Here is a 19954-nt window from a genome sequence, read left to right as displayed (position 1 = left end):
GTTTACAGAAGAGAGAGGGGTGTCCTGGAGTGGGAGGAGGGCGATGCAATGATAATCTTGCAAGCAAGGAGAGGCAGGGATGGAAAGAGTCAAAGATGTGGAACTGTGTGAGAGAGAAATGGACTGGGAGAGACTGATAAAGAAGCAGAGAGTCGCAGAAAGAGAATGAAAAGAGAAATTTGTGAGACTCTAGAGAGAGGAGGAAATATAAAGGATGTTGAGAGAATATAGAGATAGGAATTTACAGATGTGAAGAAACAGAGCTAGGAACATGATGGGAGGGGTACAGAACAAGTTGCAGCAAGAGATGGAGAGAGGGAAAACTACAGGATTCCAGTGACTGTTCTGGAGCAGCGCTTCCCAAACTATTTGCTTCAGAGGCTGCTCCAGCCCGCCCCCTTATGGTAATAAGGTCCCCCTAAAACACACAATCAAAATACTGTGGATGCTGGAAATCTGAAATAAAGACCATGCTGGAAATACTGAGCATTTCCAGCACTGTGTTTTTATATTCGCCCCGAAAACATAAGGTCTTCTTTCCTGCATCTAAAAATGAATTAGGCAATAACACAAATACATTTATTACTATTCACTGGTTAAAGCTTTTGTCTGAGAATACCACGTGCCAAATGATTCTCTTTCTGCATCATCAAAGCTTCAGCTTCTGAAATGATTCTCCTTGTGAATGAGATAAATACAACTGATGAAAACAAAACAAAGGATTTTGAACATAAAACAAACACACAGCACGAGACCAGGGCTCTTTTTCTCACTGCCATAAACAAACTCTCAATCACTCTACCTTACAAATACATCCCAGATACAGAGAATGAGAAGAGATTGGAAATGTGAGACATGTGTTTAGGAGCTGCGTACATGCTCATTGTCCTGTTAATGCAGGTAACATAGACAGTTCTGAGCAGAGGCAACACGAGGAGCTGCTTCTTGATGACCTGCAAACTTTTCACTGGCTGGGCAACAGGATACAGAGAGTAGCAGTGGAAGGGAGTTTCTCAAAATGGAGACGTGTGACCAGTGGTGTTCCACAGGGATCCGTGCTTGGACCACTGTTGTTTGTGATATACATAAATGATTTGGAGGAAAGTATAGGTGGTCTGATTAGCAAGTTTGCAGACGACACTAAGATTGGTGGAGTAGCAGATTGTGAAGGGGCCTGTCAGAGAATACAGCAGAATATAGATAGATTGGAGAGTTGGGCAGAGAAATGGCAGATGGAGTTCAATCAGGGCAAATGCGAGGTGATGCATTTTGGAAGATCCAATTCAAGAGTGAACTATACAATAAATGGAAAGGTCCTGGGGAAAATTGATGTACAGAGAGATTTGGGTGTTCAGGTCCATTGTTCCCTGAAGGTGGCAACGCAGGTCAATAGAGTGGTCAAGAAGGCATACGGCATGCTTTCCTTCATCGGACGGGGTATTGAGTACAAGAGTTGGCAGGTCATGTTACAGTGGTATAAGACTTTGGTTCGGCCACATTTGGAATACTGCGTGCAGTTCTGGTCGCCACACTACCAAAAGGATGTAGATGCTTTGGAGAGGGTGCAGAGGAGGTTCACCAGGATGTTGCCTGGTATGGAGGGCGATAGCTATGAAGAGAGGTTGAGTAGATTAGGATTATTTTCATTAGAAAGACGAAGGTTGAGGGGGGACCTGATTGAGGTGTACAAAATCATGAGAGGTATAGACAGGGTGGATAGCAAGAAACTTTTTCCCAGAGTGGGGGCTTCAATTACTAGGGGTCGCGAGTTCAAAGTGAGAGGGGAAAGGTTTAGGTGGGATATGCGTGGAAAGTTCTTTACGCAGAGGGTGGCAGGTGCCTGGAATGCGTTGCCAGCAGAGGTGGTAGACGCGGGCATGATAGCGTCTTTTAAGATGTATCTAGACAGATACATGAATGGGCAGGAAGCAAAGAGATACAGTCCCTTAGTAAATATGTGACATGTTTAGATAGAGGATCTGGATCGGCGCAGGCTTGGAGGGCCGAAGGGCCTGTTCCTGTGCTGTAATTTTCTTTGTTCTTTGTTCTATGTGGTCAGAGAGGATTTTAAAATTGAGTCAGATCCCCTGCAGTCTTCTCCCTTGCCTCACATAGGAACCTGGGAGACATCTCATCTGGGCCTGCGGATGTATCTACTTTTCAGGCCGTTAAAAGTGTTATTACCTGCTCCCGTTCAATACTAATTTATTTAAGTAAATCACAATTTCCCTCACTGATCACTACACCCACATCGTCCTTCTCCATGGTGAACACAGATGCAAAGTAATCATTTAAAACCTTAGCTACGTCCTCCGGCTCCACAGACAGATTGTAACTTTGGTCCTTAATAGGCCCTACTCTTTCACTGCTTATCTTCTTGCTCTTAATATACTTATAATGCGTCTTGGGATTTTCCTTTATCTTGCCCGCCAGTGTTTTTTTCATGCCCCCTCTTCGCTCTCCTAATTATTCTTTTTAAGCACACCCTTACATTTCTATACTCCTCCAGGGCTGCTGCTGTTTTCAGTCCTCCGAATCGGCCATTAGCCTCCTTTTTTGTTATTCAGTCCTTATTAGTCCTACCCTTGACCTTTATGGGAGCATGCCGGCCCTGAACTCTCACTATTTCTTTTTTAATGACTCCCACTGGTCTGATATCGACTTTCCTACAAGTAGCTGCTCCCAGTCTAATTTGGCCAGATCCTGTTTCATCATATTGAAATCAGTCTTCCCCCAGATCAATAACTTTATTTGTTGTCCATCTTTGTCCTTTTGAATAACTACCTTAAATCTTACAGTTATGGTCACTATCGCCAAAATGCGCCCCCAATGACACTGCTACCACTTGTTCAGCTTCATTCTCTAAGATTAGGTCCAATACCCCACCTTCTCATGCATGTGCCCCCTTTTTGTTTTTAAGTTCTACCCATATGGCCTCATTTGAGGAACCTTCTAAGATATCATCCCTCCTTAATGCAGTAATTGACTCCTTGATCAAAAGTGCAATGCCATCCTCCCCTATCATACCAGAAGATTCTATACCCTGGAATACTGAGCTACCCTTTCCTCAACTATGTCTCTGTGATAGCAATAATATCATATTCTGACGTGTTAATCAACGCCCTCAGTTCATTTGCGTTACTAGTAAGACTCCTCACGTTAAAATGGATGTAATCCACGCTTGTATTATTCGCTTGTTCCTTGACAGGTCTATGTTTTCTCTGTCTTCCAGACTGACTCAGTTTCTCTTCTATATTTGACTGTGCATCACCCCTACTGTAACTCCACTCTGTATCCCAACCCCTGACAAATTAGTTTAACTTCTCCCCCCACCCCCGCCAGTACTGGATCACAACATTACTGGGATAGTAAGAGGGCTATGGGGAAAGAGCGGTGCAATGTAATTAATTTGGATATGATAAATGGCTATAGGAAGGCACTGGGGCAGTCAGAATAATGTGGGGTTTTCTGCAGGTTTGTGGAGAGCGTGAGCTAGTCGGATTCGTTAAGAATTGGGGCAAGGTTGGAGTGCGGCAGTGGGATTTGTTCAAAATAGATACAGTGTTATGGGGAGAGAGTGTGGCAGTGGGATTTGTTCAAAATAGATACAGCGGTATGGGGAGAGAGTGTGACAGTGGGATTTGTTCGAAATAGATACAGTGGTATGGGGAGAGAGTGCGGCAGTGGGATTTGTTCAAAATAGATACAGCGGTATGGGGAGAGAGTGTGGCAGTGGGATTTGTTCGAAATAGATACAGTGGTATGGGGAGAGAGTGTGACAGTGGGATTTGTTCAAAATAGATACAGTGGTATGGGGAGAGAGTGCGGCAGTGGGATTTGTTCAAAATAGATACAGCGGTATGGGAAGAGAGTGTGGCAGTGGGATTTGTTCAAAATTGATACAGTGGTATGGGGAGAGAGTGCGGCAGTGGGATTTGTTCAAAATAGATACAGTGTTATGGGGAGAGAGTGCGGCAGTGGGATTTGTTCAAAATAGATACAGTGGTATGGGGAGAGAGTGCGGCAGTGGGAATTGTTCGAGATTGATACAGTGGTATGGGGAGAGAGTGTGACAGTGGGATTTGTTCAAAATAGATACAGTGGTATGGGGAGAGAGTGCGGCAGTGGGATTTGTTCAAAATAGATACAGTGTTATGGGGAGAGAGTGCGGCAGTGGGATTTGTTCAAAATAGATACAGTGTTATGGGGAGAGAGTGCGGCAGTGGGATTTTTTCAAAATAGATACAGTGTTATGGGGAGAGAGTGCGGCAGTGGGATTTGTTCAAAATAGATACAGTGTTATGGGGAGAGAGTGCGGCAGTGGGATTTGTTCAAAATAGATACAGTGGTATGGGGAGAGAGTGTGGCAGTGGGATTTGTTCAAAATAGATACAGTGGTATGGGGAGAGAGTGTGGCAGTGGGATTTGTTCAAAATAGATACAGTGGTATGGGGAGAGAGTGTGACAGTGGGATTTGTTCAAAATAGATACAGTGGTATGGGGAGAGAGTGCGGCAGTGGGATTTGTTCAAAATAGATACAGTGGTATGGGGAGAGAGTGTGGCAGTGGGATTTGTTCAAAATAGATACAGTGGTATGGGGAGAGAGTGCGGCAGTGGGATTTGTTCAAAATAGATACAGTGGTATGGGGAGAGAGTGCGGCAGTGGGATTTGTTCAAAATAGATACAGTGGTATGGGGAGAGAGTGCGGCAGTGGGATTTGTTCAAAATAGATACAGTGGTATGGGGAGAGAGTGCGGCAGTGGGATTTGTTCAAAATAGATACAGTGTTATGGGGAGAGAGTGCGGCAGTGGGATTTGTTCAAAATAGATACAGTGGTATGGGGAGAGAGTGTGGCAGTGGGATTTGTTCAAAATAGATACAGTGGTATGGGGAGAGAGTGTGGCAGTGGGATTTGTTCAAAATAGATACAGTGTTATGGGGAGAGAGTGTGGCAGTGGGATTTGTTCAAAATAGATACAGTGGTATGGGGAGAGAGTGCGGCAGTGGGATTTGTTCAAAATAGACACAGTGTTATGGGGAGAGAGTGCGGCAGTGGGATTTGTTCAAAATAGATACAGTGGTATGGGGAGAGAGTGTGGCAGTGGGATTTGTTCAAAATAGATACAGTGGTATGGGGAGAGAGTGTGACAGTGGGATTTGTTCAAAATAGATACAGTGGTATGGGGAGAGAGTGCGGCAGTGGGATTTGTTCAAAATAGATACAGTGGTATGGGGAGAGAGTGTGACAGTGGGATTTGTTCAAAATAGATACAGTGGTATGGGGAGAGAGTGTGACAGTGGGATTTGTTCAAAATAGATACAGCGGTATGGGGAGAGAGTGCGGCAGTGGGATTTGTTCAAAATAGATACAGTGGTATGGGGAGAGAGTGTGGCAGTGGGATTTGTTCAAAATAGATACAGTGGTATGGGGAGAGAGTGTGGCAGTGGGATTTGTTCAAAATAGATACAGTGGTATGGGGAGAGAGTGTGGCAGTGGGATTTGTTCAAAATAGATACAGTGGTATGGGGAGAGAGTGTGGCAGTGGGATTTGTTCAAAATAGATACAGTGGTATGGGGAGAGAGTGCGGCAGTGGGATTTGTTCAAAATAGATACAGTGGTATGGGGAGAGAGTGCGGCTGTGGGATTTGTTCAAAATAGATACAGTGGTATGGGGAGAGAGTGTGGCAGTGGGAATTGTTCAAAATAGATACAGTGGTATGGGGAGAGAGTGCGGCAGTGGGATTTGTTCAAAATAGATACAGTGGGATGGGGAGAGAGTGTGGCAGTGGGATTTGTTCAAAATAGATACAGTGGTATGGGGAGATAGTGTGACAGTGGGATTTGTTCAAAATAGATACAGTGGTATGGGGAGAGAGTGCGGCAGTGGGATTTGTTCAAAATAGATACAGTGTTATGGGGAGAGAGTGCGGCAGTGGGATTTGTTCAAAATAGATACAGTGGTATGGGGAGAGAGTGTGGCAGTGGGATTTGTTCAAAATAGTTACAGTGGTATGGGGAGAGAGTGTGACAGTGGGATTTGTTCAAAATAGATACAGTGGTATGGGGAGAGAGTGCGGCAGTGGGATTTGTTCAAAATAGATACAGTGGTATGGGGATAGAGTGTGGCAGTGGGATTTGTTCAAAATAGATACAGTGGTATGGGGAGAGAGTGTGACAGTGGGATTTGTTCAAAATAGATACAGTGGTATGGGGAGAGAGTGTGACAGTGGGATTTGTTCAAAATAGATACAGTGGTATGGGGAGAGAGAGTGACAGTGGGATTTGTTCAAAATAGATACAGCGGTATGGGGAGAGAGTGCGGCAGTGGGATTTGTTCAAAATAGATACAGTGGTATGGGGAGAGAGTGTGGCAGTGGGATTTGTTCAAAATAGATACAGTGGTATGGGGAGAGAGTGTGGCAGTGGGATTTGTTCAAAATAGATACAGTGGTATGGGGAGAGAGTGCGGCAGTGGGATTTGTTCAAAATAGATACAGTGGTATGGGGAGAGAGTGTGGCAGTGGGATTTGTTCAAAATAGATACAGCGGTATGGGGAGAGAGTGCGGCAGTGGGATTTGTTCAAAATAGATACAGTGGTATGGGGAGAGAGTGTGGCAGTGGGATTTGTTCAAAATAGATACAGTGGTATGGGGAGAGAGTGTGGCAGTGGGATTTGTTCAAAATAGATACAGCGGTATGGGGAGAGAGTGTGGCAGTGGGATTTGTTCAAAATAGATACAGTGGTATGGGGAGAGAGTGTGGCAGTGGGATTTGTTCAAAATAGATACAGTGGTATGGGGAGAGAGTGTGGCAGTGGGATTTGTTCAAAATAGATACAGTGGTATGGGGAGAGAGTGTGGCAGTGGGATTTGTTCAAAATAGATACAGTGGTATGGGGAGAGAGTGTGGCAGTGGGATTTGTTCGAAATAGATACAGTGGTATGGGGAGAGAGTGTGGCAGTGGGAATTGTTCAAAATAGATACAGTGGTATGGGGAGAGAGTGCGGCAGTGGGATTTGTTCAAAATAGATACAGTGGTATGGGGAGAGAGTGCGGCAGTGGGATTTGTTCAAAATAGATACAGTGGTATGGGGAGAGAGTGTGACAGTGGGATTTGTTCAAAATAGATACAGTGGTATGGGGAGAGAGTGTGGCAGTGGGATTTGTTCAAAATAGATACAGTGGTATGGGGAGAGAGTGCGGCAGTGGGAATTGTTCAAAATAGATACAGTGGGATGGGGAGAGAGTGTGACAGTGGGATTTGTTCAAAATAGATACAGTGGTATGGGGAGAGAGTGTGGCAGTGGGATTTGTTCAAAATAGATACAGTGGGATGGGGAGAGAGTGCGGCAGTGGGAATTGTTCGAGATTGATACAGTGGTATGGGGAGAGAGTGTGACAGTGGGATTTGTTCAAAATAGATACAGTGGTATGGGGAGAGAGTGCGGCAGTGGGAATTGTTCGAGATTGATACAGTGGTATGGGGAGAGAGTGTGACAGTGGGATTTGTTCGAAATAGATACAGTGGTATGGGGAGAGAGTGCGGCAGTGGGATTTGTTCAAAATAGATACAGTGTTATGGGGAGAGAGTGCGGCAGTGGGATTTGTTCAAAATAGATACAGTGGTATGGGGAGAGAGTGCGGCAGTGGGAATTGTTCGAGATTGATACAGTGGTATGGGGAGAGAGTGTGACAGTGGGATTTGTTCAAAATAGATACAGTGGTATGGGGAGAGAGTGCGGCAGTGGGATTTGTTCAAAATAGATACAGTGTTATGGGGAGAGAGTGCGGCAGTGGGATTTGTTCAAAATAGATACAGTGTTATGGGGAGAGAGTGCGGCAGTGGGATTTGTTCAAAATAGATACAGTGTTATGGGGAGAGAGTGCGGCAGTGGGATTTGTTCAAAATAGATACAGTGTTATGGGGAGAGAGTGCGGCAGTGGGATTTGTTCAAAATAGATACAGTGTTATGGGGAGAGAGTGCGGCAGTGGGATTTGTTCAAAATAGATACAGTGGTATGGGGAGAGAGTGTGGCAGTGGGATTTGTTCAAAATAGATACAGTGATATGGGGAGAGAGTGTGGCAGTGGGATTTGTTCAAAATAGATACAGTGGTATGGGGAGAGAGTGTGACAGTGGGATTTGTTCAAAATAGATACAGTGGTATGGGGAGAGAGTGCGGCAGTGGGATTTGTTCAAAATAGATACAGTGGTATGGGGAGAGAGTGTGGCAGTGGGATTTGTTCAAAATAGATACAGTGGTATGGGGAGAGAGTGCGGCAGTGGGATTTGTTCAAAATAGATACAGCGGTATGGGGAGAGAGTGTGGCAGTGGGATTTGTTCAAAATAGATACAGTGGTATGGGGAGAGAGTGCGGCAGTGGGATTTGTTCAAAATAGATACAGTGGTATGGGGAGAGAGTGCGGCAGTGGGATTTGTTCAAAATAGATACAGTGTTATGGGGAGAGAGTGCGGCAGTGGGATTTGTTCAAAATAGATACAGTGGTATGGGGAGAGAGTGTGGCAGTGGGATTTGTTCAAAATAGATACAGTGGTATGGGGAGAGAGTGTGGCAGTGGGATTTGTTCAAAATAGATACAGCGGTATGGGGAGAGAGTGTGGCAGTGGGATTTGTTCAAAATAGATACAGTGGTATGGGGAGAGAGTGTGGCAGTGGGATTTGTTCAAAATAGATACAGTGGTATGGGGAGAGAGTGTGGCAGTGGGATTTGTTCAAAATAGATACAGTGGTATGGGGAGAGAGTGTGGCAGTGGGATTTGTTCAAAATAGATACAGTGGTATGGGGAGAGAGTGTGGCAGTGGGATTTGTTCGAAATAGATACAGTGGTATGGGGAGAGAGTGTGGCAGTGGGAATTGTTCAAAATAGATACAGTGGTATGGGGAGAGAGTGCGGCAGTGGGATTTGTTCAAAATAGATACAGTGGGATGGGGAGAGAGTGTGGCAGTGGGATTTGTTCAAAATAGATACAGTGGTATGGGGAGATAGTGTGACAGTGGGATTTGTTCAAAATAGATACAGTGGTATGGGGAGAGAGTGCGGCAGTGGGATTTGTTCAAAATAGATACAGTGTTATGGGGAGAGAGTGCGGCAGTGGGATTTGTTCAAAATAGATACAGTGGTATGGGGAGAGAGTGTGGCAGTGGGATTTGTTCAAAATAGTTACAGTGGTATGGGGAGAGAGTGTGACAGTGGGATTTGTTCAAAATAGATACAGTGGTATGGGGAGAGAGTGCGGCAGTGGGATTTGTTCAAAATAGATACAGTGGTATGGGGATAGAGTGTGGCAGTGGGATTTGTTCAAAATAGATACAGTGGTATGGGGAGAGAGTGTGACAGTGGGATTTGTTCAAAATAGATACAGTGGTATGGGGAGAGAGTGTGACAGTGGGATTTGTTCAAAATAGATACAGTGGTATGGGGAGAGAGAGTGACAGTGGGATTTGTTCAAAATAGATACAGCGGTATGGGGAGAGAGTGCGGCAGTGGGATTTGTTCAAAATAGATACAGTGGTATGGGGAGAGAGTGTGGCAGTGGGATTTGTTCAAAATAGATACAGTGGTATGGGGAGAGAGTGTGGCAGTGGGATTTGTTCAAAATAGATACAGTGGTATGGGGAGAGAGTGCGGCAGTGGGATTTGTTCAAAATAGATACAGTGGTATGGGGAGAGAGTGTGGCAGTGGGATTTGTTCAAAATAGATACAGCGGTATGGGGAGAGAGTGCGGCAGTGGGATTTGTTCAAAATAGATACAGTGGTATGGGGAGAGAGTGTGGCAGTGGGATTTGTTCAAAATAGATACAGTGGTATGGGGAGAGAGTGTGGCAGTGGGATTTGTTCAAAATAGATACAGCGGTATGGGGAGAGAGTGTGGCAGTGGGATTTGTTCAAAATAGATACAGTGGTATGGGGAGAGAGTGTGGCAGTGGGATTTGTTCAAAATAGATACAGTGGTATGGGGAGAGAGTGTGGCAGTGGGATTTGTTCAAAATAGATACAGTGGTATGGGGAGAGAGTGTGGCAGTGGGATTTGTTCAAAATAGATACAGTGGTATGGGGAGAGAGTGTGGCAGTGGGATTTGTTCGAAATAGATACAGTGGTATGGGGAGAGAGTGTGGCAGTGGGAATTGTTCAAAATAGATACAGTGGTATGGGGAGAGAGTGCGGCAGTGGGATTTGTTCAAAATAGATACAGTGGTATGGGGAGAGAGTGCGGCAGTGGGATTTGTTCAAAATAGATACAGTGGTATGGGGAGAGAGTGTGACAGTGGGATTTGTTCAAAATAGATACAGTGGTATGGGGAGAGAGTGTGGCAGTGGGATTTGTTCAAAATAGATACAGTGGTATGGGGAGAGAGTGCGGCAGTGGGAATTGTTCAAAATAGATACAGTGGGATGGGGAGAGAGTGTGACAGTGGGATTTGTTCAAAATAGATACAGTGGTATGGGGAGAGAGTGTGGCAGTGGGATTTGTTCAAAATAGATACAGTGGGATGGGGAGAGAGTGCGGCAGTGGGAATTGTTCGAGATTGATACAGTGGTATGGGGAGAGAGTGTGACAGTGGGATTTGTTCAAAATAGATACAGTGGTATGGGGAGAGAGTGCGGCAGTGGGAATTGTTCGAGATTGATACAGTGGTATGGGGAGAGAGTGTGACAGTGGGATTTGTTCGAAATAGATACAGTGGTATGGGGAGAGAGTGCGGCAGTGGGATTTGTTCAAAATAGATACAGTGTTATGGGGAGAGAGTGCGGCAGTGGGATTTGTTCAAAATAGATACAGTGGTATGGGGAGAGAGTGCGGCAGTGGGAATTGTTCGAGATTGATACAGTGGTATGGGGAGAGAGTGTGACAGTGGGATTTGTTCAAAATAGATACAGTGGTATGGGGAGAGAGTGCGGCAGTGGGATTTGTTCAAAATAGATACAGTGTTATGGGGAGAGAGTGCGGCAGTGGGATTTGTTCAAAATAGATACAGTGTTATGGGGAGAGAGTGCGGCAGTGGGATTTGTTCAAAATAGATACAGTGTTATGGGGAGAGAGTGCGGCAGTGGGATTTGTTCAAAATAGATACAGTGTTATGGGGAGAGAGTGCGGCAGTGGGATTTGTTCAAAATAGATACAGTGTTATGGGGAGAGAGTGCGGCAGTGGGATTTGTTCAAAATAGATACAGTGGTATGGGGAGAGAGTGTGGCAGTGGGATTTGTTCAAAATAGATACAGTGATATGGGGAGAGAGTGTGGCAGTGGGATTTGTTCAAAATAGATACAGTGGTATGGGGAGAGAGTGTGACAGTGGGATTTGTTCAAAATAGATACAGTGGTATGGGGAGAGAGTGCGGCAGTGGGATTTGTTCAAAATAGATACAGTGGTATGGGGAGAGAGTGTGGCAGTGGGATTTGTTCAAAATAGATACAGTGGTATGGGGAGAGAGTGCGGCAGTGGGATTTGTTCAAAATAGATACAGCGGTATGGGGAGAGAGTGTGGCAGTGGGATTTGTTCAAAATAGATACAGTGGTATGGGGAGAGAGTGCGGCAGTGGGATTTGTTCAAAATAGATACAGTGGTATGGGGAGAGAGTGCGGCAGTGGGATTTGTTCAAAATAGATACAGTGTTATGGGGAGAGAGTGCGGCAGTGGGATTTGTTCAAAATAGATACAGTGGTATGGGGAGAGAGTGTGGCAGTGGGATTTGTTCAAAATAGATACAGTGGTATGGGGAGAGAGTGTGGCAGTGGGATTTGTTCAAAATAGATACAGTGTTATGGGGAGAGAGTGTGGCAGTGGGATTTGTTCAAAATAGATACAGTGGTATGGGGAGAGAGTGCGGCAGTGGGATTTGTTCAAAATAGATACAGTGTTATGGGGAGAGAGTGCGGCAGTGGGATTTGTTCAAAATAGATACAGTGGTATGGGGAGAGAGTGTTGCAGTGGGATTTGTTCAAAATAGATACAGTGGTATAGGGAGAGAGTGTGACAGTGGGATTTGTTCAAAATAGATACAGTGGTATGGGGAGAGAGTGTGGCAGTGGGATTTGTTCAAAATAGATACAGTGGTATGGGGAGAGAGTGCGGCAGTGGGATTTGTTCAAAATAGATACAGTGGTATGGGGAGAGAGTGCGGCAGTGGGATTTGTTCAAAATAGATACAGTGGTATGGGGAGAGAGTGTGACAGTGGGATTTGTTCAAAATAGATACAGTGGTATGGGGAGAGAGTGCGGCAGTGGGATTTGTTCAAAATAGATACAGTGTTATGGGGAGAGAGTGCGGCAGTGGGATTTGTTCAAAATAGATACAGTGGTATGGGGAGAGAGTGTGGCAGTGGGATTTGTTCAAAATAGATACAGTGGTATGGGGAGAGAGTGTGACAGTGGGATTTGTTCAAAATAGATACAGTGGTATGGGGAGAGAGTGCGGCAGTGGGATTTGTTCAAAATAGATACAGTGGTATGGGGAGAGAGTGTGGCAGTGGGATTTGTTCAAAATAGATACAGTGGTATGGGGAGAGAGTGCGGCAGTGGGATTTGTTCAAAATAGATACAGTGGTATGGGGAGAGAGTGTGACAGTGGGATTTGTTCAAAATAGATACAGTGGTATGGGGAGAGAGTGTGGCAGTGGGATTTGTTCAAAATAGATACAGTGGTATGGGGAGAGAGTGCGGCAGTGGGATTTGTTCAAAATAGATACAGTGGTATGGGGAGAGAGTGTGACAGTGGGATTTGTTCAAAATAGATACAGTGGTATGGGGAGAGAGTGTGACAGTGGGATTTGTTCAAAATAGATACAGCGGTATGGGGAGAGAGTGCGGCAGTGGGATTTGTTCAAAATAGATACAGTGGTATGGGGAGAGAGTGTGGCAGTGGGATTTGTTCAAAATAGATACAGTGGTATGGGGAGAGAGTGTGGCAGTGGGATTTGTTCAAAATAGATACAGTGGTATGGGGAGAGAGTGCGGCAGTGGGATTTGTTCAAAATAGATACAGTGGTATGGGGAGAGAGTGTGACAGTGGGATTTGTTCAAAATAGATACAGTGGTATGGGGAGAGAGTGTGACAGTGGGATTTGTTCAAAATAGATACAGCGGTATGGGGAGAGAGTGCGGCAGTGGGATTTGTTCAAAATAGATACAGTGGTATGGGGAGAGAGTGTGGCAGTGGGATTTGTTCAAAATAGATACAGTGGTATGGGGAGAGAGTGTGGCAGTGGGATTTGTTCAAAATAGATACAGCGGTATGGGGAGAGAGTGTGGCAGTGGGATTTGTTCAAAATAGATACAGTGGTATGGGGAGAGAGTGTGACAGTGGGATTTGTTCAAAATAGATACAGTGGTATGGGGAGAGAGTGTGGCAGTGGGATTTGTTCAAAATAGATACAGTGGTATGGGGAGAGAGTGTGGCAGTGGGATTTGTTCAAAATAGATACAGTGGTATGGGGAGAGAGTGTGACTGTGGGATTTGTTCAAAATAGATACAGTGGTATGGGGAGAGAGTGTGGCAGTGGGATTTGTTCAAAATAGATACAGTGGTATGGGGAGAGAGTGTGGCAGTGGGATTTGTTCAAAATAGATACAGTGGTATGGGGAGAGAGTGTGGCAGTGGGATTTGTTCAAAATAGATACAGTGGTATGGGGAGAGAGTGTGGCAGTGGGATTTGTTCAAAATAGATACAGTGGTATGGGGAGAGAGTGTGGCAGTGGGATTTGTTCAAAATAGATACAGTGGTATGGGGAGAGAGTGTGGCAGTGGGATTTGTTCAAAATAGATACAGTGGTATGGGTAGAGAGTGCGGCAGTGGGATTTGATCAAAATAGATACAGTGGTATGGGGAGAGAGTGTGGCAGTGGGATTTGTTCAAAATAGATACAGTGGTATGGGGAGAGAGTGTGGCAGTGGGATTTGTTCAAAATAGATACAGTGGTATGGGGAGAGAGTGTGGCAGTGGGATTTGTTCAAAATAGATACAGTGGTATGGGGAGAGAGTGTGACAGTGGGATTTGTTCAAAATAGATACAGTGGTATGGGGAGAGAGTGTGGCAGTGGGATTTGTTCAAAATAGATACAGTGGTATGGGGAGAGAGTGTGGCAGTGGGATTTGTTCGAAATAGATACAGTGGTATGGGGAGAGAGTGTGGCAGTGGGAATTGTTCAAAATAGATACAGTGGGATGGGGAGAGAGTGTGGCAGTGGGATTTGTTCAAAATAGATACAGCGGTATGGGGAGAGAGTGTGGCAGTGGGATTTGTTCAAAATAGATACAGTGGTATGGGGAGAGAGTGTGGCAGTGGGATTTGTTCGAAATAGATACAGTGGTATGGGGAGAGAGTGTGGCAGTGGGATTTGTTCAAAATAGATACAGTGGGATGGGGAGAGAGTGTGGCAGTGGGATTTGTTCAAAATAGATACAGTGGTATGGGGAAAGAGTGTGGCAGTGGGATTTGTTCAAAATAGATACAGTGGTATGGGGAGAGAGTGTGGCAGTGGGATTTGTTCGAAATAGATACAGTGGTATGGGGAGAGAGTGTGGCAGTGGGAATTGTTCAAAATAGATACAGTGGGATGGGGAGAGAGTGTGGCAGTGGGATTTGTTCAAAATAGATACAGTGGTATGGGGAGAGAGTGTGGCAGTGGGATTTGTTCAAAATAGATACAGTGGTATGGGGCGAGAGTGTGACAGTGGGATTTGTTCAAAATAGATACAGTGGTATGGTGAGAGAGTGTGGCAGTGGGATTTGTTCAAAATAGATACAGTGGTATGGGGAGAGAGTGCGGCAGTGGGATTGGTTCAAAATAGATACAGTGGTATGGGGAGAGAGTGTGACAGTGGGATTTGTTCAAAATAGATACAGTGGTATGGGCAGAGAGTGTGACAGTGGGATTTGTTCAAAATAGATACAGCGGTATGGGGAGAGAGTGCGGCAGTGGGATTTGTTCAAAATAGATACAGTGGTATGGGGAGAGAGTGTGGCAGTGGGATTTGTTCAAAATAGATACAGTGTTATGGGGAGAGAGTGCGGCAGTGGGATTTGTTCAAAATAGATACAGTGGTATGGGGAGAGAGTGTGACAGTGGGATTTGTTCAAAATAGATACAGTGGTATGGGGAGAGAGTGCGGCAGTGGGAATTGTTCAAAATACATACAGTGGGATGGGGAGAGAGTGTGGCAGTGGGATTTGTTCAAAATAGATACAGCGGTATGGGGAGAGAGTGTGGCAGTGGGATTTGTTCAAAATAGATACAGTGGTATGGGGAGAGAGTGTGGCAGTGGGATTTGTTCGAAATAGATACAGTGGTATGGGGAGAGAGTGTGGCAGTGGGAATTGTTCAAAATAGATACAGTGGGATGGGGAGAGAGTGTGGCAGTGGGATTTGTTCAAAATAGATACAGTGGTATGGGGAGAGAGTGTGGCAGTGGGATTTGTTCAAAATAGATACAGTGGTATGGGGAGAGAGTGTGGCAGTGGGATTTGTTCGAAATAGATACAGTGGTATGGGGAGAGAGTGTGGCAGTGGGATTTGTTCAAAATAGATACAGTGGGATGGGGAGAGAGTGTGACAGTGGGATTTGTTCAAAATAGATACAGTGGTATGGGGAGAGAGTGCGGCAGTGGGATTTGTTCAAAATAGATACAGTGTTATGGGGAGAGAGTGCGGCAGTGGGATTTGTTCAAAATACATACAGTGGTATGGGGAGAGAGTGCGGCAGTGGGATTTGTTCAAAATAGATACAGTGGTATGGGGAGAGAGTGCGGCAGTGGGATTTGTTCAAAATAGATACAGTGGTATGGGGAGAGAGTGCGGCAGTGGGATTTGTTCAAAATAGATACAGTGGTATGGGGAGAGAGTGTGGCAGTGGGAAATGTTCAAAATAGATACAGTGGGATGGGGAGAGAGTGTGACAGTGGGATTTGTTCAAAATAGATACAGTGGTATGGGGAGAGAGTGCGGCAGTGGGATTTGTTCAAAATAGATACAGTGTTATGGGGAGAGAGTGCGGCAGTGGGATTTGTTCAAAATAGATACAGTGGTATGGGGAGAGAGTGCGGCAGTGGGATTTGTTCAAAATAGATACAGTGGTATGGGGAGAGAGTGCGGCAGTGGGATTTGTTCAAAATAGATACAGTGTTATGGGGAGAGAGTGCGGCAGTGGGATTTGTTCAAAATAGATACAGTGGTATGGGGAGAGAGTGTGGCAGTGGGATTTGTTCAAAATAGATACAGTGGTATGGGGAGAGAGTGTGACAGTGGGATTTGTTCAAAATAGATACAGTGGTATGGGGAGAGAGTGCGGCAGTGGGATTTGTTCAAAATAGATACAGTGGTATGGGGAGAGAGTGTGGCAGTGGGATTTGTTCAAAATAGATACAGTGGTATGGGGAGAGAGTGCGGCAGTGGGATTTGTTCAAAATAGATACAGTGGTATGGGGAGAGAGTGTGGCAGTGGGATTTGTTCAAAATAGATACAGTGGTATGGGGAGAGAGTGTGGCAGTGGGATTTGTTCAAAATAGATACAGCGGTATGGGGAGAGAGTGTGGCAGTGGGATTTGTTCAAAATAGATACAGTGGTATGGGGAGAGAGTGTGGCAGTGGGATTTGTTCAAAATAGATACAGTGGTATGGGGAGAGAGTGTGGCAGTGGGATTTGTTCAAAATAGATACAGTGGTATGGGGAGAGAGTGTGGCAGTGGGATTTGTTCAAAATAGATACAGTGGTATGGGGAGAGAGTGTGGCAGTGGGATTTGTTCGAAATAGATACAGTGGTATGGGGAGAGAGTGTGGCAGTGGGAATTGTTCAAAATAGATACAGTGGTATGGGGAGAGAGTGCGGCAGTGGGATTTGTTCAAAATAGATACAGTGGTATGGGGAGAGAGTGCGGCAGTGGGATTTGTTCAAAATAGATACAGTGGTATGGGGAGAGAGTGTGACAGTGGGATTTGTTCAAAATAGATACAGTGGTATGGGGAGAGAGTGTGGCAGTGGGATTTGTTCAAAATAGATACAGTGGTATGGGGAGAGAGTGCGGCAGTGGGAATTGTTCAAAATAGATACAGTGGGATGGGGAGAGAGTGTGACAGTGGGATTTGTTCAAAATAGATACAGTGGTATGGGGAGAGAGTGTGGCAGTGGGATTTGTTCAAAATAGATACAGTGGGATGGGGAGAGAGTGCGGCAGTGGGAATTGTTCGAGATTGATACAGTGGTATGGGGAGAGAGTGTGACAGTGGGATTTGTTCAAAATAGATACAGTGGTATGGGGAGAGAGTGCGGCAGTGGGAATTGTTCGAGATTGATACAGTGGTATGGGGAGAGAGTGTGACAGTGGGATTTGTTCGAAATAGATACAGTGGTATGGGGAGAGAGTGCGGCAGTGGGATTTGTTCAAAATAGATACAGTGTTATGGGGAGAGAGTGCGGCAGTGGGATTTGTTCAAAATAGATACAGTGGTATGGGGAGAGAGTGCGGCAGTGGGAATTGTTCGAGATTGATACAGTGGTATGGGGAGAGAGTGTGACAGTGGGATTTGTTCAAAATAGATACAGTGGTATGGGGAGAGAGTGCGGCAGTGGGATTTGTTCAAAATAGATACAGTGTTATGGGGAGAGAGTGCGGCAGTGGGATTTGTTCAAAATAGATACAGTGTTATGGGGAGAGAGTGCGGCAGTGGGATTTGTTCAAAATAGATACAGTGTTATGGGGAGAGAGTGCGGCAGTGGGATTTGTTCAAAATAGATACAGTGTTATGGGGAGAGAGTGCGGCAGTGGGATTTGTTCAAAATAGATACAGTGTTATGGGGAGAGAGTGCGGCAGTGGGATTTGTTCAAAATAGATACAGTGGTATGGGGAGAGAGTGTGGCAGTGGGATTTGTTCAAAATAGATACAGTGATATGGGGAGAGAGTGTGGCAGTGGGATTTGTTCAAAATAGATACAGTGGTATGGGGAGAGAGTGTGACAGTGGGATTTGTTCAAAATAGATACAGTGGTATGGGGAGAGAGTGCGGCAGTGGGATTTGTTCAAAATAGATACAGTGGTATGGGGAGAGAGTGTGGCAGTGGGATTTGTTCAAAATAGATACAGTGGTATGGGGAGAGAGTGCGGCAGTGGGATTTGTTCAAAATAGATACAGCGGTATGGGGAGAGAGTGTGGCAGTGGGATTTGTTCAAAATAGATACAGTGGTATGGGGAGAGAGTGCGGCAGTGGGATTTGTTCAAAATAGATACAGTGGTATGGGGAGAGAGTGCGGCAGTGGGATTTGTTCAAAATAGATACAGTGGTATGGGGAGAGAGTGCGGCAGTGGGATTTGTTCAAAATAGATACAGTGTTATGGGGAGAGAGTGCGGCAGTCGGATTTGTTCAAAATAGATACAGTGGTATGGGGAGAGAGTGTGGCAGTGGGATTTGTTCAAAATAGATACAGTGGTATGGGGAGAGAGTGTGGCAGTGGGATTTGTTCAAAATAGATACAGTGTTATGGGGAGAGAGTGTGGCAGTGGGATTTGTTCAAAATAGATACAGTGGTATGGGGAGAGAGTGCGGCAGTGGGATTTGTTCAAAATAGATACAGTGTTATGGGGAGAGAGTGCGGCAGTGGGATTTGTTCAAAATAGATACAGTGGTATGGGGAGAGAGTGTTGCAGTGGGATTTGTTCAAAATAGATACAGTGGTATGGGGAGAGAGTGTGACAGTGGGATTTGTTCAAAATAGATACAGTGGTATGGGGAGAGAGTGTGGCAGTGGGATTTGTTCAAAATAGATACAGTGGTATGGGGAGAGAGTGCGGCAGTGGGATTTGTTCAAAATAGATACAGTGGTATGGGGAGAGAGTGCGGCAGTGGGATTTGTTCAAAATAGATACAGTGGTATGGGGAGAGAGTGTGACAGTGGGATTTGTTCAAAATAGATACAGTGGTATGGGGAGAGAGTGCGGCAGTGGGATTTGTTCAAAATAGATACAGTGTTATGGGGAGAGAGTGCGGCAGTGGGATTTGTTCAAAATAGATACAGTGGTATGGGGAGAGAGTGTGGCAGTGGGATTTGTTCAAAATAGATACAGTGGTATGGGGAGAGAGTGTGACAGTGGGATTTGTTCAAAATAGATACAGTGGTATGGGGAGAGAGTGCGGCAGTGGGATTTGTTCAAAATAGATACAGTGGTATGGGGAGAGAGTGTGGCAGTGGGATTTGTTCAAAATAGATACAGTGGTATGGGGAGAGAGTGCGGCAGTGGGATTTGTTCAAAATAGATACAGTGGTATGGGGAGAGAGTGTGACAGTGGGATTTGTTCAAAATAGATACAGTGGTATGGGGAGAGAGTGTGGCAGTGGGATTTGTTCAAAATAGATACAGTGGTATGGGGAGAGAGTGCGGCAGTGGGATTTGTTCAAAATAGATACAGTGGTATGGGGAGAGAGTGTGACAGTGGGATTTGTTCAAAATAGATACAGTGGTATGGGGAGAGAGTGTGACAGTGGGATTTGTTCAAAATAGATACAGCGGTATGGGGAGAGAGTGCGGCAGTGGGATTTGTTCAAAATAGATACAGTGGTATGGGGAGAGAGTGTGGCAGTGGGATTTGTTCAAAATAGATACAGTGGTATGGGGAGAGAGTGTGGCAGTGGGATTTGTTCAAAATAGATACAGTGGTATGGGGAGAGAGTGCGGCAGTGGGATTTGTTCAAAATAGATACAGTGGTATGGGGAGAGAGTGTGACAGTGGGATTTGTTCAAAATAGATACAGTGGTATGGGGAGAGAGTGTGACAGTGGGATTTGTTCAAAATAGATACAGCGGTATGGGGAGAGAGTGCGGCAGTGGGATTTGTTCAAAATAGATACAGTGGTATGGGGAGAGAGTGTGGCAGTGGGATTTGTTCAAAATAGATACAGTGGTATGGGGAGAGAGTGTGGCAGTG

This window comes from Heterodontus francisci, unplaced genomic scaffold (assembly GCF_036365525.1).
Source record: "Heterodontus francisci isolate sHetFra1 unplaced genomic scaffold, sHetFra1.hap1 HAP1_SCAFFOLD_151, whole genome shotgun sequence".
Classification (NCBI taxonomy): Eukaryota; Metazoa; Chordata; class Chondrichthyes; order Heterodontiformes; family Heterodontidae; genus Heterodontus; species Heterodontus francisci.
This window is presented reverse-complemented; position numbering follows the sequence as displayed.